General features: G+C 39.8%; 1 protein-coding gene across 1 annotated transcript in view; it reads right to left on the reverse strand.

The window, feature by feature from the left end:
* LOC135226738 (kinesin-like protein KIF14) overlaps nt 1-22,753 on the reverse strand; it is a 127,234-nt gene that overhangs the window by 86,351 nt on the left and 18,130 nt on the right. The gene's annotated exons all lie outside the window — the stretch shown is intronic.

Genomic DNA, 22,753 nt, shown 5'->3' on the forward strand with positions numbered 1-22,753 from the left:
AGGTTGAGAAGACTCCTAAAACTAGGCCAGTTGAAAGGGGGAAGGAGAGAAATAGTACATTTAAACTTCACACCTTACAATATTTTTAACAGTATATACTCGACACAATCCTCATTAAACATCATTTAGTTTTTTAAATAAACTTGAAATTAAGTTATTAATGGTATATATTGCCAACAGTAGCCATTGTTATTGTGGGCCATACTAGCATCTCTGCCATCTATTGTTGCGCACTGAAAATTTCCAGTCATGTTCACAAGCTGTTGACGTTCTGTGTACTTGGTTTTGCCGAAATAAGGCCATCTTAGTACAACAACATTGTAACAATAGCAGAAATACACACACAAACACACACACACAGTGATAACTGTGGAAGATTCTGAACTCAAGATAGATATAGGAAGAATTTTCTCAGGCTATACTATTGCATACAAAGTAAAAGTGGTAAACTATCGAATCTTTCTGCTGCACTTTTGGTGCTTCTGTTTCTTCTTTTCATATTTCATAATTGCATTCATGTATATTTCAATTGTAAATGACTGCTCTCATTGCCTGAATTTTTACTTTACTGGTATCTCCATTGGCAGCTTGTTATATAGTGTTTCTGATATGCCTATGCCACTTATATTTTCACTTGTAAATTACAGCAGAATTAAAATTCTTGGTAATGCTGTCCCGATTGCTTGCTTTGTTCAAATGTTTCTGCCATACTGTAGCTATATACAGCATTTATAATGACAATGAATGCTTACACATAAAAAGAGGGGGCAGGGGCTGTCTTGCATGCTCCTGTAAGCCATCAAATATGGTAGTACAATGGGGCCCCCGTACTCGCAGATTTCTCTCTGGACCTTATCTACCCATTATTTGCGGGAAATTCACCTATTTGCAGAGTTTTCTAACGAAAATAATCACTAATTAGTGTATTTTGATGTAATTTTCATAACTATATACAGGGGGTCCTCGAGTTACGACGTTGATCCGTTCTTAAGATGCGTCGTAACACGATTTTCAGCGTAAGTCGGAACATTGAAAAATACACATGATTTAATGTAAATACCTATCAAATAACAACGAGAGAACAATTCCTTACCTTTATTAATTTGATTGGCTTGCACACTGGAGAGGAAGCTGCGGTGCTGGAGAGACTGGGGAGGTTAGTGAAGAGAAAAAGAACCTCCAGAAGTTGCTGGAGATGCTGAGGCAGGTGATTCTTGAGGTGAGGCAGAACATACAATCTTTTCGCCTTCTCCTGAATCACCATAAGGCTGACTGGGATACGCCGTTGATTTTGGTCTTCCAACCAAAGCACCAATAACCTTTCCATTTCAATTATTAGACCACTACGCTGCTTAGTTATCACTGTCGCTTTCATAGGAGCAGATCCTTTCACATGTTCAACGATGTTGTTTGCTTCTTTATCTTTGATAATGGTAGCAACGGTCGAACGGCTAAGGCCAAGCGAGCGGCCAATGTTTGTTGGCGTTTCTCCCTTCTCAGATCGCTTTATAATGTCCACTTTAATTTCCATGGTGATGGCCTTTCTTTTCTTCGATGCACTACCATCAGAAGAGTCCGCCTTGCGCTTGGGAGCCATAACAAAGAGCAAAAAGTTACAAAAACGATACAACACGAGGGAGAGAGAGGCAGTGTAAACAACCAAAATGGCGTATGGGCGAGGAATGAGCGTAGCGAAGCGACGCCGTCCTCTCCCCCACAAAGCGTATTCTTCCGCCGTGCGCCCGGAACTAGTTCGCGTTTGTTTACGTTGCTTACGACGCTAAACCGCGTAAGACGGAACGACGCAAAATATTATTTTTTATATTTTTATGGGGGCGCGTTCGTAACCACGAAACATCGTAAGTCGAGACCGGCGTAACCCGAGGACTTACTTGTACATTTTATGATACAAAAATTATTTACTAATTTTCAAATATTAATATTGATTAATACTTATTAGTAAATTTAATAAGATTAAATTATATCACATAATAAAAATAATAATTCTCTCTCTCTCTCTCACAGAGATGTATGTCTTTTGTATGATAAATGAATGATTTACTATTTTCTAATATTAATATTAATGTAAACAGCAATATCAATTCATTAAAGAAAATACTATAGTGAATTAGTAAGATTTTAGTTTATAAATTTAAAAAATTGTGTAATGAAGGAAATCCCAGTCTTTCTAACCTCAAGTACTAAAGCTGTCAAATATATCAAGTAATGTGACAGGAGGGGGGAGGAGCTGTTGTGTTGTTGTCACTAAGTGTTCATGTAATTTCTCTCTCTCTCTCTCTCTCTCTCTCTCTCTCTCTCTCTCTCTCTCTCTCTCTTTTACTGAGACGAGAGAATTTTTATTGTACATGTACCATATGTTTATAAATAATATAACTGTAATTACAAAATTCATATTATGTGATAGTATTTTAAAGAAATACAATAATCTATCCATTTCACTTTTAAAAAGGGATAACTCTCTCTCTCTCTCTCTCTCTCTCTCTCTCTCTCTCTCTCTCTCTCTCTCTCTCTCTCTCTCCCTTTTGCCAAACAAGATATGTATGTCATATTAGTAACTCTCTTTGTTTCACTGGAAGCGTTAGAAGTATTTTCTGAGAGAACAGAGAAATAAACACACACTCTTGTACTGAGAAGAAAGAATTTTTATGGTATGTACTAGTATGTAATTTGTTTATTGATATTTTCAGTTGTTAATAATAATGATAATTTTTGGACTGAAGATGAACCCAGGGAAGGGTTCGAAAGCTTTTTGTGAAGTTTTAAAAATTATACACGGACTTGCAACTCTTTTTATTATTGTGAACCCTTTAGAACATTATATATACTCTTGCGATAGAGAGTTTTTCCCAAATAATAATAATAAAAAAAAAAAAATAATAATATTTTGTTAAAGAGTATGGCAGCATCAGTGATTTTGATTCTATATATGGTCTTTTCAATTCTTATTATTTTCTTCTCATCAGGGCTGATATTTGCTAATAGCTGGCCGATGTTCATACTCTGGTTAAGGAAATGTCTTATAAAAATATTAATTTATTGATAAGATAACTAAAGGTGACGTATGGTCACCGTAGAGTTTACAAATCTTAGTCTGGACATTGTCTAAGGGTGTAACGGAATTCCAACGTTTCCAAAAGTATCATCGGTTCATTTTCAAGGAAGGGTGAGCTTGAACTGACTGGAATGGGGTCGTTCGGCGGTATTTATTGTGTCCCAGGTGCTGTCTGGTGAGAGCTGAGTTTTCATTGGCTGAAGAGAGGAGGATTAAGTCCCTGAGTCAAGCCATCTTCCAGAGGTGGATGCTCGCAATGACCCTCCCGTGCGGACGCTGGAGACTGGGAGTGTAGTATTGGGAAGGTCACTGCCGGTAAATACGGGGCAATGACCTTCCCAATACTAAACTCCCAGTCTCCAGCATCCGCACGCCAAGATCAGTGCGAGCATCCATCTCTAGAAGATGAAACTGTCTATAACAGCGGTAATTTATTAACAATTTCTACGATCGCACTCTGTCTGTCTGGTTAGCACTGCGTTTTTTCGAAATCGTAGGGTTTGTGATTGTACACTGTCTTTCTGGTTAGCACTATGCATTGCGAAATCGTAGGGTGTGTGATTGTACACTGTGTATTTGGAAATCATATGGTGTGATTGTACACTGTCTTTCTGGTTAGCACTGCGCACTTCGAAATCGTAGGGCCACTCGATTTATAATTCCCGTTTTTAGCACGGTTCGCCACTTTTCTGCCTATTGCTTTAGCCATAACTGTTTTTATCCAGTTTGTTCCTTTCACCATTTCCCTCGTCATCACCGACCATCGAATTTTCTCTCGTTTCCATGCTTATTTCACTTCATATCACTGTTTGTCGCCAAAAATGATGTAGCACTCACGTTTGTTTGACGCCACAAGACCTCATAAGACCTTATAAGGCCTCACAGGACCTCATAGCACACCACAGGACCTCACTAGACACCACAGGATCTTACAGGACCCCACAGGACCTTAAAGGACCTTACAAGGATCTCACAGGACCCCACAGGACCCTAAAGGACCCCACAGGACCTTAAAGGACCACTTGCGATTATTCGCAAGACCCCACGACTGACACCAAAATTATATGACCTGATCTCGGTCAATTGTGGGTTTGGGATATGAAGGAAAAAACAGGAGAGAGAGAAGTTTATGTGCATGCGATGTAGGACATGCAAAAATAATAATCGATGAAACGTTTAACACAGGTGTATTCTTCCTGGCTACACAGGTGGCCTGTAATTATTACGTTAACTATACTAGTGCACAAACGGACGGCAGGTTAGACTGTTACTGACACTTCATTGTGACACTCAGTCTTTGTGTGGGCCGATGGGAATGCGCGAGGCACTGGGCACTCGTCTCGACCCAGTGTCTGTACTCTATGCGGCCCGCTCACAAACTCATCTGACCGATGGCGCGGCCTGTTTCAAATGCCCCCTTCACACAGCATCGTTATGCAAGAAGCTGATTGGTTATTCTGGCTCCTTAGACACAAGGGGCCAATCACGAAGGGATAAAGAGATGCGTGGCACTCTTTTGAACTACCCAGCCACGCTAACTTGTAACGTCTTTGGCGGCTGACTTGTTTTGTTACACATACACACAGTATCACTTATAACGGTTTCACAGGACTTCAGAATATCACGAAGAAGGCATATTCAAAACTGTATCGAATCAGCTCACATATATATATATATATATATAATAATATATATATATCATATATATATATATATATATATATATATATATATATAAATATTATATAAAATATATATTATATATATATATATATATATATATATATATATATATATATATAATAATATATATATGATATATAATATAATAATATTTATATAAACATATATATATATATATATATATATATATATATATATATATATATATATATATATATATATATATATATATATATATATATATATTATATATATATATATATATATATATATATATATATATATATATATATATATATAATAAATCTTTATATAACACACATATATATATATATATATATATATATATATATATATATATATATGTATATGTATATTTTCTGGGCTCAGCTCGTGTCGGCCTATGAAAGGATCCTTAATATCATTCTTTCTAGGTAAAAATTAATCTAAAATTACCAGAGAAAAACAAAATTAAGAAAATGTCAGTAAAACTGACTCGCTCACTCTTAAAAAGAAGTGTCGGTATGGTATAGGGGCGAGTGGGAATCACTACCACGAGACATTCACCAATTAGAACTTCCAATCAGAATCCCCTTAAGAGAGAGCTGATACCAACGGGCGATGCAGCCGCTACTACTACTACTAGAGGACGCCACGGACAGCAGCGCCCCTAGCGGACATCCTTAATTATTAGCGCTAGCGTCCAGACGCATTATTTTTCTGTGCTGTGCTTATTTCGGGATTTATCCTATTCTTCACCATGGAACGCTCTGCAATTGCAACGGCTAAGTTAAGTAACTCATAAGTAATGTTTTTACCACTTTTTTATCTTCCGGGTACCAGTATTTTCCTCCTAATAGGTCATATACGGTTTCCCGGTTGTCTCGTGGTGGCGCCATGCTGCCTCGTTAAGAATTCCCGGTCCTCCATACTGGGACTTCTTATACTTATGGGCTTACTATATTACGTTCATTGTCTTTTACATCGAGTTTTAGCTAGTTTAGCCCCCCTACCATCTCTCTTAGTTTGGTATTTTAGGGCTATTATTATTATCCTGCCCAGCATCCCGGCTCTTGCTCTTCATCGGCTATCGCTGGTGGCTCCGAGTAGGCTTCTGTTTCTTGGAACAGTCTGCCTCCTCCTGGGCTTCTTTCTCTTTTACTAAAAGTGTCTTTTCCATCTGTTTCGATGTAATATATATTATATTTTGGGTGTTAGGCTAGCCTAGGTGCATGTTCCTTGTATTGGTACAGCATGGTTCACGTGGCCCTCCCACGGTTGTGTTGCTCGCGGCCTAGGCCACTTGCGGTCACGTGTTCCATCGCAACCTTACCCTGCCCCTGCCCTCCCTACCTGGTATAGGGAGTGCTGGGGGACCCCTTGGTTTGTCATGACAACCTCAGTCGCCTTCTCTCTCCCTCTCTGAGGTGGCCAGGGGTTCCTCCCAGCGGGGGGTATAGGGCGACCACTCATGAGGTACCGGGTCTCCGAGCGGGTAGTCGGTGAGGCGGGGAGGAGTAGGCCATCCCCCCCCCTCTCTCTCTCCCGCCGTGTTACGCCGAGACCTTCCTCCCCCCTCCCCAGTTGCTCAGCCACCTTCCCTCGCTATAACGAAAGGAGCCTTCCGTCGCAGCCGGGGCACCTTTGGTTATAGATTACTGGCTCCGCCAGCGGGCGGGGTGGGCACTACTAGTGGTCGGTTGCTTGCCTACTATATCCTTATCATCTCTCCCCCCGCTACCGGAAGGAAGCTTGCTTCTTACCCGGGCACTCTTCTAGTAGACGGTTGGGGAAAGGTTTGTTTTTATGGTTATTTTAAGGATATACCCTAATTTTACGATGAATTGTTTAATTTTATTATTTATATATCTACCATCCCCGCCATTTTCCGTCGTGGTTTCCAATTACCACCACTCCTGGTTGGTTTCTTTTTGTGTCCCCGCCATCAGCGGAGCTATAGCCTAGGACACCCAACCAACCTTGTTACCACACGTATTATGGCGGGGCTCTGGTTTAATCTAACTTTATCGCTCCGGCACCAGCGAGCAACTGTTAGGCTGTAAGTTGTTTTCCTGATACTCATGTATCTTTCCACTTACAGGCTACCAACTGTCAGGTCCCGGCGCGTGCAACGCGACGTTGTACGACCCCTGCGGCCACGATGAGTGCAGGTCTCACGCCCCTTGTGCCACGTCATTTAACGAGATGATCGTCTGGCACCCAGAAGCCTGCGCCATCTGCTACGACCTAGTCGGTCAGCTGGGAGATGGGGTAAGTCCATTATAGGCTTCCTTATCATTTTATTAACAACTCTTAGTCATAAGTTTGTTAACCCCGTTCCGCCATTAGAAGCTCATCTCGCCCTTTCTTTCAGGCTACTGGTGTGAGGGAGGTCGCCCTCGCCACCCTGAAAGCGTGGGTGGGCTGGCTTCGGGAAGAACGCCGCCAAAGGCCAGCCGTACATCCTGGACAAGAAGCTGGCCGTCCAGATCTTCCCTGCGGGCAAGTCAACTGGGTATGTTGACCCCTGTCCGCAGCCCCTCTAATAGCCTCCATCCAGCAAGATCTCCAGCAATCTTTTGGGGTCGTAGCTTCCCAGGAGTCGGTCCCGGACGTCGCTGCCCTGGACCTAAACATCGAGCCCATGGCGGTAGGGGCAGAGGATTTGTTGGTTGAGGTAGGTGTGTCGGGCGCCCAAGGTCTTTCCTTGGGTGCTCCTGGATCTTCTCCTGTCCCTTCTTCGAGCGCTTCTTTCCAAGGCTTTGTGGGGATCTGAGATCCATACCCGCTCTCCCGCTCTCTCTGTACCCCAAAGGTGAAGGGACAGAGAGACACCGAAGACTCTAGCTAAGACAACTTCTAGGAAGTCGTCTTCGTCTTCTTCGGCTAGGAAGTCTCGACTTTCCTACGCCGACGCGGTGAAAGCCAAGCCGAGTTCTTCTCACTCGAAGAGCTCTAGAAGCAAGGCTTCTAAGGAGAAGGGCTCGCGCTCCCGCCGAGCCAATGCCTTCTCCTGCCTCCACCGCTTCCACTCCTGGACAACTCCGGATGGGGTGGAGGGCAGGACCTAGAGCATCCTTTAGATCCAACTGCTTTCTCAGCAGTGGGTGAATGCAAACAGGAGTTGGGCGAGTTGGTTTGGCTCGCAAGTCTCCGCCCTGGGGACAAGATTCGAGCAGATGTTCGCACAACTGTCGAGCACTCTGTCTCAATCAGGCCAGTCCATAAAAGATCTCTCTAACAGGGTTAGAGAGAATGAGGACCGAGTAGCTGGGCTCTCTCAGGTCCCTCTTCCAGTCTCCCCAGTGCCAAGCACTGGCATTCTCCAACTCCCGCCATACGACTCTCTGCCAGCGTTCTCCATGGAGAATCCATGGAGAGTATCTTGCCTACTCCTTTAAAGGATGGGATGATCTCTATCCCGGAGTGGTGGAACTCGGAGGATTGAGGACTTCGAGTTTTACCCTCCGGGTCTGACGCAGCCTTTCATCGGTTATGCTAGGCTGACTGTAACGGCTCTTACTAGGGAAGACAAGATCTCTAGAGAGTCTGTTTCTATACATAGGGATCATGCCCAGCGGGAATGGGTTCACTGCCTTGAGGACTGGGAAGTGCACGAACACTAAGCTCCAGGCCTATAAGAGTCCTTTTACTATTTTCGCGCGACGGAAGAGGAGGCTTCTCTTCCGTTCGCCACCGAAAATTAGTAGAGAAGACCCTTCAGGCAGTCCTCAAGGATGAGCCCATGCCACAGTTAAGGGAGGCGGAGTCTACTCTCCGCTCTTCCCGGCTTTCGGAGAATTGTGGGAGAACTTGCCAGCTACGTTCACGCTTGGTAAGCTCAAACCGGACTGCGCGCCATGGACCAGTTTCGGCGAGAAGCTGCCAGGCTGCCTGATTCCCTGATTCAGGCAGAGTTCGACGCGCGAACCAGGTTTGGCAGGTCCCTCAATTCTCTTATAATAACGGAAATGGCTGCTCTCTCATATGCGAGGAACCGCTGTTTAGATCTTGGCAAAATCCCAGTTTCAGACGGTCCTAACAGATGCTTTCGACTTCTTCCAAGCTAGGAGGAATTGCCGAGCACGTTCTGCAGCGTGCACTATTAGGCACGAGCCTAATAGACTCTTGGCTTCTAGCTGTGGGGAGCGGATCTCTTCCCAGAGTCCGCTGTTAATGAAGTGCACCACGAGGCTGCTAGGCTCAACCAGAGCCTTAGAGCTAGGTGGGGTATTTCGTCAAGAGGAAACAAGAATCCGTCCCCACTGCTGGTAAGAAACCAAAAAAAAGGTGGCTGGTAAGAGGTTTCAGCCGTATCAGAAACACCAGCAACAGCAGCAATTTGTGCAGGCCGTCCGGTTTACCCAACAGGGACACCTGCTAGTTCGAAACAGAACCAGCCCATCCTCCTGTTGTCTCCTCAATCACAGCCGTCGACCTCCTACGCAATCTCGCCGGCCTCCAAACCCTACATTGAGGCTCAAGGCTACAAACAACCGAGAGGTAGGGCGAGAGGTTACTTTCGCCAGCGTGGCGCAGGAAGGGCGACAAGGAGCAGGCAGTTCAGAGGAGGGCGTGGTTGTCAAAACCCGCCCATCAACAATGAGGCTCCCCCAGGTAGGAGGGAGGCTGTTCCTCTTCCGCCACAGGTGGGGGTTCAGCAATTGGGCACAGAGCATAGTGTCCAAAGGATTGGGTTGGAGTTGGATCAAAGATCCGCTCCAATCAAATCATTCCACCAAATACCATCAGATTGACAGATTACCGCGGAGGAACTCCTTCAGAAAAGGAGCTATTGCGAGAGTCAAGCATCTAAAACTTTTCAAGGTGTCGCTTATTCAGCGTGCCAAAGAAAGGGCTCAACAAAAAGAAGGGTAATCTTAGACTTGTCAAAGCTAAACTCTTTCATTCGTTTGCGACAAGTTCAAGATGCTTACCCTCTCGCAAGTAAGGACCTTACTTCCGCGTGGAGCCGTCACATGCTCCCATCGATCTTACAGACGCATACTATCATATCCCTATAGCCAGGCACTTCCGCCCATTCCTAGGATTCAGGCTAGGAAATCAGACATTCTCATTCAAAGTGATGCCCTTCGGTCTGAATGTAGCCCCCAGGGTATTCACGAAAATAGCAGAAGTGGTTGTACAGCAATTGAGAACTCAGGGAATCATGGTAGCAGCATACCTCGACGATTGGTTGATCTGGGCACCAACCGTCGAGGAATGTCTCGAAGCCACCAAAAGGTATTCACTTTCTGGAACATCTGGGGTTCCAGATAAACAAAACGAAATCCAGACTTACCCCGGAGTCTCGTTTTCAGTGGCTGGGAATCCAATGGGATTTGTCTTCCCACAATCTGTCAATTCCATGGCCAAAGGAACGGAAATATGCAAAATCTGTCAGGCAATTTCTCAAATGCAAACAACATCAGGAGAAACCAGGAGAGAATCCTAGGGTCCCTTCAGTTTTGCTTCGGTAACAGATATCCTCCTGAAAGCAAGGCTCCAAAAAGATTTAAATCGAATTTGGCGATCGAGAGCAAACACCAAACCTCTCGAGACAAGTTTGTCAGTAATCCACAGATCCTCCGCAATCAACTCCGTCCATGGTCAAAAGTAAAGAACTTAGCCAAGAAGGTACCCCTTCAATATCCCCTTCAGTGTTAACCATTCACACGGATGCCTCCCTGTCCGGGTGGGGGGATACTCTCAGTTCAAACAGGTTCAGGGGCTTGGTCAGTTCAATTTCGCCAGCTTCACATAAACGTTCTGGAAGCAATGGCAGTATTTCTTACCTTGAAGAGACTGCTTCCCCCGAAGAAGTCTCATCTAAGGCTAGTTTTTGGACAGTGCAGTAGTAGTTCATTGCATCAACAGAGGAGGGTCCAAATCCAAGCATGTGAATCATGTCATAATAGCCATCTTTGCCCTAGCAAACAAACACAATGGCAATCTGTCTGCCACTCACCTGGCAGGGGTAAGAAATGTGATAGCAGACGCTCTGTCCCGGTCAGTTCCTCTGGAATCAGAATGGTCTCTAGACGACGGGTCATTCCAGTGGATAAGCCTGAGAGTCCCAGGTCTCCAAGTGGATCTCTTCGCCTCACAAGCGAACCACAAGCTCCCTTGCTATGTGGCCCCCAACCCCTGGACCCTCTGGCTTATGCCACGGACGCCCTGTTGTTGGATTGGAATCATGGAGGAAAATTTATGTTTTTCCTCCAGTGAATCTTCTCTTGAAAGTCCTAAGCAAACTAAGGTCTTTCAAAGGGATAGTAGCTCTGATTGCACCGGACTGGCCCAAGAGCAACTGGTATCCTCTTCTTCTGGAATTGGGCCTCCGACCTCAACGGATCCCCAATCCAAGCTATCACAATCAGTACAAATGAGGACTGTGTTCGCTTCCTCAGGAATTCTCCAGACCCTAACTTTATGGACTTCATGAAGTTTGCGGCTAATAAAGATGCTAATATTGATCCACAGAATATTTCTTCCTAGAATCAGATAAGAGAGAGTCAAACCATTAGACAATATGACTCAGCTGTTAAAAAATTAGCATCTTTCCTGAAAGAATCGAACACTACAACCATGACAGTTAATCTAGCTATATCCTTTTTCAGATCCTTGTTTGAAAAAGGTTTAGCAGCTAGCACTATTACCACTCATAATCGGCTTTGAAGAAGATCTTTCAAGTAGGTTTTCAGATAGATCTGACTGAATCTTATTTCACGTCTATCCCTAAAGCCTGTGCTAGACTTAGACCTTCTCAAAGGCCTACTGCAGTTTCATGGTTCTTAAAATGATGTCCTCAACTAGCTTCAGATACTGACAACTCGTCTTGTACATTCATAATGCTCCTGAGAAAGACATTATTCTTATTAAGCCTAGCTTCAGGAGCTAGAATTTCAGAACTGTCGCTCTATCCAGGGATGCGGTCATGTGGAATTCTCCCATCAGGAGAAGTTCTACTTGCTCCGGATCGTAGCTTTTTAGCCAAAAATGAGGATCCTCTTGCAAAGGTGGGCCCCTTGGAAAGTTATCCCACTTCCCAAGGATCCTTCTCTCTGCCCAGTATCAACTCTTAGAGCCTTTCTATCTCGTACTTCATCAAGATCCTCAGGTGCTCTCTTCATGAGAGAAAAAGGTGGTACTTTGTCAGTAAAAAGGTATTAGGCAACAAATCCTTTACTTCATTAAACAAGCCAATCCTGATTCATTCCCAAAAGCACATGATATCAGGGGAGTAGCCACCTCAATTAATTACTTTCAACATATGAACTTTGAGGATCTTAAAAAGTATACTGGATGGAAATCCCCGACAGTCTTTTAAACGTCATTATCTAAAGTCCTTGGAATCTTAAAATTTTCAGCTGTAGCAGCGGGAAACATTGTTTCCCCTGATACTGTATAGTAGTCGTAGTATAGATCCAGGTCTCCTTTCTACCTACATCATCCAACATGCTCACCCTATCGCCATGCTACTCGGATATCCTAGCCTTAGCCGCTGAATCATATAGTGGATTGTCCCTTATTTTTTTGCTAGGGACATCCACACTTGTACTGATTGGTGTACTTCAGTGTACCTACCCTTATTTTTATGCTAGGGTAGGACACAATGTGTTTGTATATTTTGTAAATATTTTCAAGTAAATTCCTTTTGTTTATATTACATTGCATCATTGTAATTTACTGTGATTACTGTTTTTAAGTACTTTAAATTACTAACGTTCTGTTATATTACTGTTTAGAATAAGTTAGTTTAAGTACTTAGTTTGTATGCTGTAATTGATTTACTTATATTATATCCATCATTTTACAACTGCTTTTTCATTTGTTCCTTTTTTCCCATCTTGTCTGTTTCTCTGGTACTCTTTCATAGGCCGACACAGCTGAGCCCAGAAAAGGGATTTGACGAAGGAAAAATCTCTTTCTGGTGATTGGCTCGTGTCGCCCTATGAAACCCCCCATATGTTGTTTTCCCCCCCATGCAGGACAAGATGTTTTTAGATTAAGGATGTCCGCTAGGGGCGCTGCTGTCCGTGGCGTCCTCTAGTAGTAGTAGTAGCGGCTGCATCGCCCGTTGGTATCAGCTCTCTCTTAAGGGGATTCTGATTGGAAGTTCTAATTGTGAATGTCTCGTGGTAGTGATTCCCACTCGCCGCTATTACCATACCGACACTTCTTTTTAAGAGTGAGCGAGTCAGTTTTACTGACATTTTCTTAATTTTTGTTTTTTGTTTTCTCTGGTAATTTTTAGATTAATTTTACCTAGAAAGAATGATATTAAGGATCCTTTCATAGGGCGACACGAGCCAATCACCCAGAAATAGATTTTTCCTTCGTCAAAATCCCTTATATATATATATTAGGGCTTGTGCCTTGTATGATAAGGAGCCCTGTAGATCACTTACGAAGTCGGTATTATCTTTACGACGATGTGTTAAACTCATGGTTCGGTGAGGTTCTGTAGAAAACACAAGTATAAATAGTATATTCTTCTGAAGTTTTACATGATGAAGATCAGGTATGATTGTACAAGTCTTCTAATACGATAGCTTGATCGCTTCTGCCAATGATGATGGCTAATCCTATTCCTCTACATGATAAGCTTAGGTAAAGAGTACAGGTCTTCTAATGACGATAGCTAACTCTGTTCTGCCTGTCTACCATCTCTGTTACAAGTTAATGAAGGAACAGACAGTAGTTCGAACATATGAACATACTATCAGATGACATAGTTTCATACGAACACACAATCGGAATGAGACACGCTAGAGATCACGTAGACCGTTTGAATATAGGTCGGGGTAGTTGTCTCAAGCAGGGAGCTTGGACTAATGTTTATAAACAATTGAATGACTACAGGTGACGGCATGTTATCTAGCCTACATACTTATTGTATACGTCATCTTTAGCGTCTCTAGTCTGATCACATTCTGCAAGCAATCTGGTTGACCTCTTTAGTTTTAGACTTTTATATATATGGACTAACATTCCATATTTTTATTATGTAAACCACTTACATCAGCTCGGTCAGACTACCAAACAACCACTGAATATTACTCAAACTTGACTTGCATTTGACTTATAGGAGTGTGATAACAGACACTACGTGAATATATATATATAATAAAGTAAATAAAAATTCATGGTGTACATTGAATTGATTCAAGTAATAAAATATAAAACAATGATATTGGTAAATAATAGTGATCACATGATTATATACTGATACAGTTTTTCACTTCATCTCATTAAGATACATATGCTACAGAAAATACTAATGTACTCTGATAATTGCATAGAATGAAGATTAACATGATAAAAAATCTATGTTTTAACTGATAAAAAAAGTTCATATATGAATTGATAAAATTATTAATGTTTATGCTGCTTGATTGTTCGTTGATTTTTATGCTAAATGTTATATATCTGATTCATTAATCAATATACTAACTCATAAATAACTGCAGATATTGGTATGATAAAAGGTAACAGAGTTGATTATAGGCTACCTGATTTGTTTATACATATGTATATGGATTCATAAAATTATGATTAATATATGTGCACTTTAAATAGATTCCTATTGCGTACACGCAAAAATATATTTAGATTCTGTTTTTTATTTATGATCATTTATATAAGAGATTCCTATTGCGTACCACGCAAGATATATTTCGACTGTTTATTTATGATCAATTATATATAGATACATGATACTTTATATATAGGATACATGACACTTCATATATATAGGATACATGACCGAGGTTATACTACTTCACTTTTAACTAGCTTTCGAACAACTTTTCGTCCATTACACAGTTCCAGACAACCACCTATAGCCATTGAAACGGCCTTTTTCAATGGTTAAAACAAGGGGAAAATTTGCCTGGGCGGGTCCCAACGTTCTATTTTTTGCGCTCATACTTATTCTCTGCATCCTAAGCTACACGATTACGTTCGCGATGAATAAAAAACCATCCCCAGCACGAGTCCTTCGCCTTAAAACAAGGGAAAATTTGCCTGGGCGGGTGGCCAACGTTCTATTTTTTGCGCTCATACTTATTCTCTGCATCCTAAGCTACACGATTACGTTCGCGATGAATCAAAAAACATCCCCAGCACGAGTCCTTCGCCAGCAAACGTATAGTTGAATATCCTTCCGGGTCGTAATTGTCGGAAGTATGTCCCTTTTTGTAGTCGAATTCCGACAGCCGCTGGAGCGTTCCGCATTAAAACGAGATTAACGACGGAATACGGTGTCGGTCGAAGAAGTCCATGAAATTCCTTTCACATTGTAGGCGTTGTTACTTGACTGTAGTCGTCCCGCTGCGACGAATAACGATTTTTTGAAGTTGCTATGTGAAACTTCTCGTACTGCAGGATACTGTAACCGGTTCCATTAATCAGCCTGCAAGTGAAATTATACTTGTCACAAGGGTGGCAAAGTAAATTCAGACGACATCCAATACAGGGGAGGGGAGAGAGCCATTTAGACCAGACTTAACCACATGAATTCGCTGATATTTCGGAATTCAAAAGAGTCCGCTGTACAAACTTTTTTATCCATGGCATTAACAATGAGTGAACCTATCCAGGTCTATGATGACTTGTAAAAAATATCCAGAATTATAAAAAATAAATAGATATCATTACGAATCTCAAAGAAAATTCGATATTACTGGTAGTAAGTTACTAGACAAAGAAGTGGAAAACGGAGCTAATTGTAAGATTGCCAGGCAACATAAGAGTCAAGAGAAGATTAATCATGATTCTATGTGCCCTAACAAAAGTTTCATATTCAATTTTCTCGTGCGCATCCTCTGAGGTTAACTTTTTAAAACATTATTAATAGGTAGGAGATGCAACGAAAAAAACCCACTATGTGTACTAATTTTCTATATAAACTTGGTTTTTGGTTTCCAAGAAAATGTGACATTTTCCCATGAATGTGATTTACTTTGAATTGTAATAGGCTAATGTTGCAAGTAAATATTTCTTATACATATCTTGACAAATACTTCTAAATGTCTATGAGGTTTTTTTTTCAGAAAAAAAAAATTAATCATTTTGTTGTTATAGAACAGTTCTATTTGCTTATTTTGTTATTATTTTAAATGATTGCAACTCCTTAGCTAAAGTTGCATTGCGCATACGGATAGACATATGTTATGTGGCCTGTCATGTGACCTATGAACCACATGTGAAGTTCATGAGCTGAGCATTCCTTTCTCCAGTCAATCTGCTGTGCAAGCAGAGACGACACACAGATGAAGCCTGTGTAAGCAGATTATTGAGTTAAAAGGAACAAATGCTGATACGGCAATGATGGACGTCGTCACTTGGCAGGAGATTGCTCTCAGCCAGGTAAGAGTTTACTTTGTTATTGCTGTAAGAGATACGGACTTAGTATTTTCAATGATATTTTAGTGTTTTAATTCTCCACCCGCATGAGAAAATGTCTGAAAAAAAAAAAACAACAGTACCAAAATTGAACAATATATTAGTTTCATGTTGGCATTATGTAAAATAAATATTCCTTATTCAAACTATATGAAAAAGGTTTCCATACAATTCTATATATATTATTAGCCCTGTATAAGATTCATATAGGATTATTTCATAGATAACATTTTCACTTCTAGACTTCCTGACTTTAAAATCTCTTTTATTTTATTTTATTTATTTTATTTATTATTATTTTTATTATTTATTTATTTATTTAATTTTTTTTTATTTTTTTTTTCATTGACTACGAATAAATAAATCACCGGGACAGACAATATGTCAGTAGGTTTTTTTTGGATATGTGTTTTTTGAACTTTTAGCTTATTTGTCATTACTAAAGCGTTAAGTTTAGAGTTCAAATCTTTACGCATATATATTTAGATATTTAATTAACCTATGGTTACGTTTTGCTTATTGATTTTATCGTGATTCCTTTTTATTATAATTTAGTAACCCTTCCGACTTCTTACGGAGTTGTATTATATTGACTCCACTTGTATCCATACTTATTTTATTTTTTTATATTTATTTATTTATATATTTTTTTTATATATATATTTTTGATAATTAATGGTTGGCTTGAATATGTGGAAAAGTGTTCTAGCGGCGTACCGTATAAGGCTACTTGCGGCATCAATTCTATAGATACAAAGATATAAATGATAAACGTATTTAAAACCGCCGAGAAGCGCTATAATCCGGTTCGGATCCAACATCACGAGTTTGTAACTCGTAATACATTGACACTTCCTATTTAATTATCCGTTATTCTACCAAACGATTGACTCTGGGTGATAAAATATATTATTGGTTTTCTTAATGGAAAGGAATTCACACAACGTGTTAAGGGAGAATTATTATTGATTTACACCACCCGAGTCACAGATTATTATGTGTTGAATTCCATATTTACTGATTTAGGCACTCATAAATATTCCTAACGCACTCAATTGCGTGTTTTGTTTTTAGTGCTATTAATTCTATATAACGTGTCAAGGAACTATTAACACTAAGAAGTGTTTATTACCCTCTGTCAGACTCGTAATTCTGTTAATAATTCTACGTATATTCTTCAAGGATTGATTTGGCACAGGATAGGCCCCTTAAACTGACAGGTGGTCTTAGTGTATCCCTTGTTTCATGACACGTGTTTACAATTAGTTATGTTGCTTTTTATATCTGTAAGCATTGTAGGCCAGTAAAATGAGTGATTTGGCTTTCTGTGACATAGTAGGGAACCCTGGATGACGGAATGCAACTAGTTTTATGACGATTGGTATGAAAGAGATTATTATTACTAACCTGGTCGTTAGTCATCTGCTGTGTTCTTCGGGTTTCCTCGTCACGGACCTACATATAATACTACATTTGATTACATTATTCTGATACACATACCTTAAGTATACTTTTGCTTTAGGGTTTCTGCTCGAAGTGTGTATTGTTTTTGCTTAGCCGCTGACCCTGTTTCCGTTTCGAAGTGTTTATTGTTTGGTGTTTATTGCTGCTGACTCTGTTTCCGTCGAAGTGTTTATTGTTTGGGTTATGTCTGTTGACTCTTGCTTTGTTCAGTTTGTAACAGTTCTGCGCTCCAACCCACCCAGATATTCAATGCTCGCGATCCTCTTGGGTTAAGGAATTTTCTTGTTTAGATACGGTTTTTTTAACAATAGGCACGGATGTTTCTATACTTTTAGTCCAATTAATGGTTCTTTGCTGTATGGTGCGGGATTGCGGGATAATGCGTCAGCTATGATATTTGCTTTCCCAGGTAGATATCTTATCTTGGCTCCAATAAACTGAATGATCATTTGTCACCGAGTTCCTTTTGGACTGTGATTAAAGCCTTTGAAAAACTCGGTAAAGGACTCATGTTCAGTAAGGACTTTATCAGGATAGCCATAGATTATGAACTTTAAAACGTACTAGTGAGTTAAAGATACCTAGCCCTTCCTTGCCTATTACTGCATATTTACTTTCAAGGGAGGCGGCTTTAGTTTACGTTGAATAAAAAGCTATAGGGAAGAACTGTTTATCATATTACTGAAGTAGTATCCCTCTTACCCCTTGGTCTGAGGCGTCTGTTGCAATAAAAAAAAATTCCTTATTTAAATCAGGGATTTTTAAGTTAGGTAAGCTGCACTATTCCGCTTTCAAGATATCGAACGCCTGTTGATGCTTTTTAGACCATAATAAATCTACGCTCTTCTTCGTAAGATCTGTTAAAGGAGCTGTCATGATTGAAGAGTTACATATTTACATACGATTGTAATACCCACTACAGCGCAAAGTGCTGTATCCCCCTTTTACGTTAATAAGTACCGGAAAGTTATGAATAGCCGACACCTTACCACGGACTACTTTAAGACCTTGACTAGACACATAAAACCTAGATAAACATGTTTCGGTTTTAAAAACTCACATTTAGATATTTTACTCTGAGATTATTTGTCTTTGTCTCTGTAGCACTAGCTCTACTTTAGTGAATGTACTTCTAAGGTATTAGAAAAGATTACAAGATCACCTCCATATAGGCATGTAGGTTATCCCCTAAAAGTCTCCAAACACTATATTGTAATTTGGGGCGCAACGTAAGCCGGAGGCATACGTAAAAATTGATAATGTCCCCTGGGTGTGCTGAAACGGTGTATGAGGTACAATCACTTAGGTAATGGTATCTGGTAAAAAAAACATTTAAGTAAGTCCAAGTTGGTGAAAAAAAAAAAAAAAAAAAATTTTATTCTAACCTAACATAGATAAGATGTCGTCGGTACATCGCACTGGAAACAACTATCGGAAGCGTTTCCTTCCTTGTTTAAGCGACAGTAATCTGCGCAGATACGCCAAGTCCGATCTTTATGGCATGACGTTTGAGGGAAAAAAAAAAATTATATGGCTTATTTGATTTCCTAATGGCTCCTATTACTAACATTTTTCAACTTCGTCATTTATCTCTATTTTAAAATTTCATTGGGGTTCTACACGAAGGTATGTAAATAGCTTATGTTTGTCCTTAGACCGTGTTTTGTTTCAATGACATCCGTTTTTCTCCAGAGATCACTCGCTAATGGAGAAACTTCCTGGTATTCAGGTAGAAGATAAAAAAAAATTCTGCTGAATCACCTCTGCTTGAATGCTTTACGGATATTACTTTAGATAGATTATCAGAGAGATTCATCCACGACTGTTGGGCGTGGATTAAAAATTAGCAACAATAAAAAAATGCGATATTTATAACTTCCGTATCGACGATATGTATACTTTTAGGGCTTTGTTCGCGGAAAATCGTTATATTTCAGAGTGTCGGGAGGATTAAAATTTCATTTCCCAGCAAAGTCTTTTTACACGCACTAAAGGCATTCGAGGGTGCATGCTTCTCGAGATTTTGCGTGCAAACTACGACTGTGGTTGTGGGAGAATTCTGTTGGGTTCATTTGAACAATGTTACGATTTATGAGACAAATGTATAGTTCCTTTATATAAGTTATTATTTGATTAACTGTCTCATTTTTGTTCAAACGGATTTATTTCTATGTTTGAAGGTTTGGTTTTATAGATTTTCTTTGATAAACACGCCTTATTTTGCAGGATGTAAGATAATATTTTGTATACCCCTAGATGGATCTACAATTACACTACATACAGATCAATGTTTTTATAACTATATAGGTATCTGTAAGCGCTCGCTTATCCGGACTTCTCTTTAGGGAAGTTCGAACAACAGACGGTGAGTCCGTAAATACTGGTAATTATTGTACTAAAAGGAATAAATAAGATTATTCTAATTTTTACGGCGCGTACAGTCGGGCTTAAATCCACCAGTATTTATTATAACTTAATGTATTAAAATTACTAGAACCTGCTCTGATTACTTTGATACTGTCGTGTGATGCATAGGAAAAATCCTTTTTAGTTCAAAAAGATATCGGTATGTATTAACCAACATCGCTTTTCCCCACTCTGCTAGAGTCGCTTATTGTGTGGAATTTGCTTCGCTTTGAAAACTCGGCAGATTTAACTAACTTTGACCGCTTGACTAGGTGACACTGGCACCGAGTTTGCTTGTTTGATTCTGAACGGGCTACTGTTTTCTATTTCTTTTTGTAATAATTAGGATCCTTCTCTTTATTACCATCGGCAACGTATTGTGTGTTTTAGCATTATGTTGCTGGTTACGTATAAAGCATGAATGAACGAACTATTAGGAACTGAGCGATTACTAATAAGACAAGTTATCACTACTGCATACAATATGTTACTGTTTGTACTTCATTCTTTGCTAAAATTTGAAATAGTGAGGGATCCTGGTTCAGCGCATTTAGCCTGATGAAAGTTTTTTACAGACATGTTATTCCTTGCAATCCAGCCATATTTTTAAAGTTGAGTTGAGTCATTGAGGTTCGATATTTTATATAACTCAAAAAACTCAAGGCTAAAACTGCGATCGGGACTTTGCAAAGGAGCATTTATTGTCATGACCCGAAATAGTGTTACCTCTAATTTATATAGATTTGTACGGGTGTTCCACTTGTGTTTTGTGTGTTTTCTAATCACTACGGTGCTTAACGACCCTATCCATGCATCTGTATAAATACAGACGTCCACTGCGTAAACGCATATTCACTGTTTAATATGATTTGTTATGTAAGGGATTAATAATCACCCAAAATGATAAAATTAACATAGTAATATGATTATGATATTTCAGTAGAACTTCTGGAAACAGACACTCAAAGATAAAAATAAACTCGCAGTAGCGAAATCTCAATGATATAGATAATTTCTGTAAAAAAAAAAGTAAGATTAAGAATGTCTCGTAACTTCAGCCACGGGAATAACGAAATTCTACCTGTAAAGGAAACACTCAAAGTTACTCCAAATGAATAAAAATTGTACTTAGCTTGCTTTTGTGGGTTAAGTCACGGTGTTCCGATAACGACACACGGCCTTGGTCCTCCTTCTCTATTTAGCGGACGACCTGGTTTGGCTTCAGTTTCCCCCGTGCGCGTTGTTTCGATGATTCGAGCCCTTAAAAATCCGATGCTGCAGACGCGTTCGGTTTGTTTTCTTGCAGTGCCGGAAACGCTCACTAACGATGTTTCTTGATGATTCTAATGAGAGACGAAGCTTCCGTTGCCGTAGGAAAAGGACACGTCAGTTTTGTTTCTTGAAGTTATTCACTAACGATGATACTAAGTTGCTTGACGAATCTTGTTGTTTTCTGAAGTCGCTCACTAATGATGATACTAGGTTTGCTTGAAGAATCTGCTGCTTTCGTCGTCGTTGACTTCATGATTTTATTATTCTGTTTTTTTTCTTCGTAGACGTTGTAGAGTTCTTCTGGTCCGCTGGCCACCAATATTAGGGCTTGTGCCTTGTATGATAAGCCGCCCTATGAGGTAATGTTAGACTAGCGATAATCTATATGCTAAGTCGGTTGGTATTGCACTTCCATCTTCAATGGAGTGTCTGGGGTTTTTGTAGATCACTTACGAAGTCGGTTATTATCTTTACGACGATGTGTTAAACTCATGGTTCGGTGAGGTTCTTGTAGAAAACACAAGGTATAAAAATAGTATATTCTTCTGAAGTTTTACATGATGAAGATCAGGTATGATTTGTACAAGTCTTCTAATAACGATAGCTTGATCGCTTCTGCCAATGATGATGGCTAATCCTATTCCTCTACATGATAAAGCTTAGGTAAAGAGGTACAGGTCTTCTAATGACGATAGCTAACTCTGTTCTGCCTGTCTACCATCTCTGTTACAGTTATGAAGAACAGACAGTAGTTCGAACATATGAACATACTATCAGATGACATAGTTTTCATACGAACACAACAATCGAATGAGACACGCTAGAGATCACGTAGACCGTTTTGAATAATAGGTCGGGGTAGTTGTCTCAAGCAGGGAGCTTGGACTAATGTTTATAAACAATTGAATGACTACATGGTGACGGCATGTTATCTTAGCCTACATACTTATTGTTAACGTCATCTTTAGCGTCTCTAGTCTGATCACACTTCCTGCAAGCAATCTGGTTTGACCTCTTTAGTTTTAGACTTTTATATATATGGACTAACATTCCATATTTTTTATTATGTAAACACTTACATATATATATAATATATATATATATATATATATATATACTATATATATATATATATATATATATATATGAATAACTTGATCACAAAGTGTATATAAAACGTGATGCTATGTATAATAAAGGTTTTTTGCCATGAAGGAAAAAAATGAAAAAGCGAGATAGCCAAGTACTTTCGGTCCTGTTTTGGTCCCTCAGTAAAGGGTCCGAACAGGACCGAAAGTACTTGGTCTAATCTCGCTTTTTCATTTTTTTCATTTTTTTCCTTCGTGGCAAAAACCTTTATATATATATATATATATATATATATATATATATATTATATAGATATATATAGCATACATATATATATATATATATATATATATATAT

This window comes from Macrobrachium nipponense, chromosome 15 (assembly GCF_015104395.2).
Source record: "Macrobrachium nipponense isolate FS-2020 chromosome 15, ASM1510439v2, whole genome shotgun sequence".
Lineage (NCBI taxonomy): Eukaryota > Metazoa > Arthropoda > Malacostraca > Decapoda > Palaemonidae > Macrobrachium > Macrobrachium nipponense.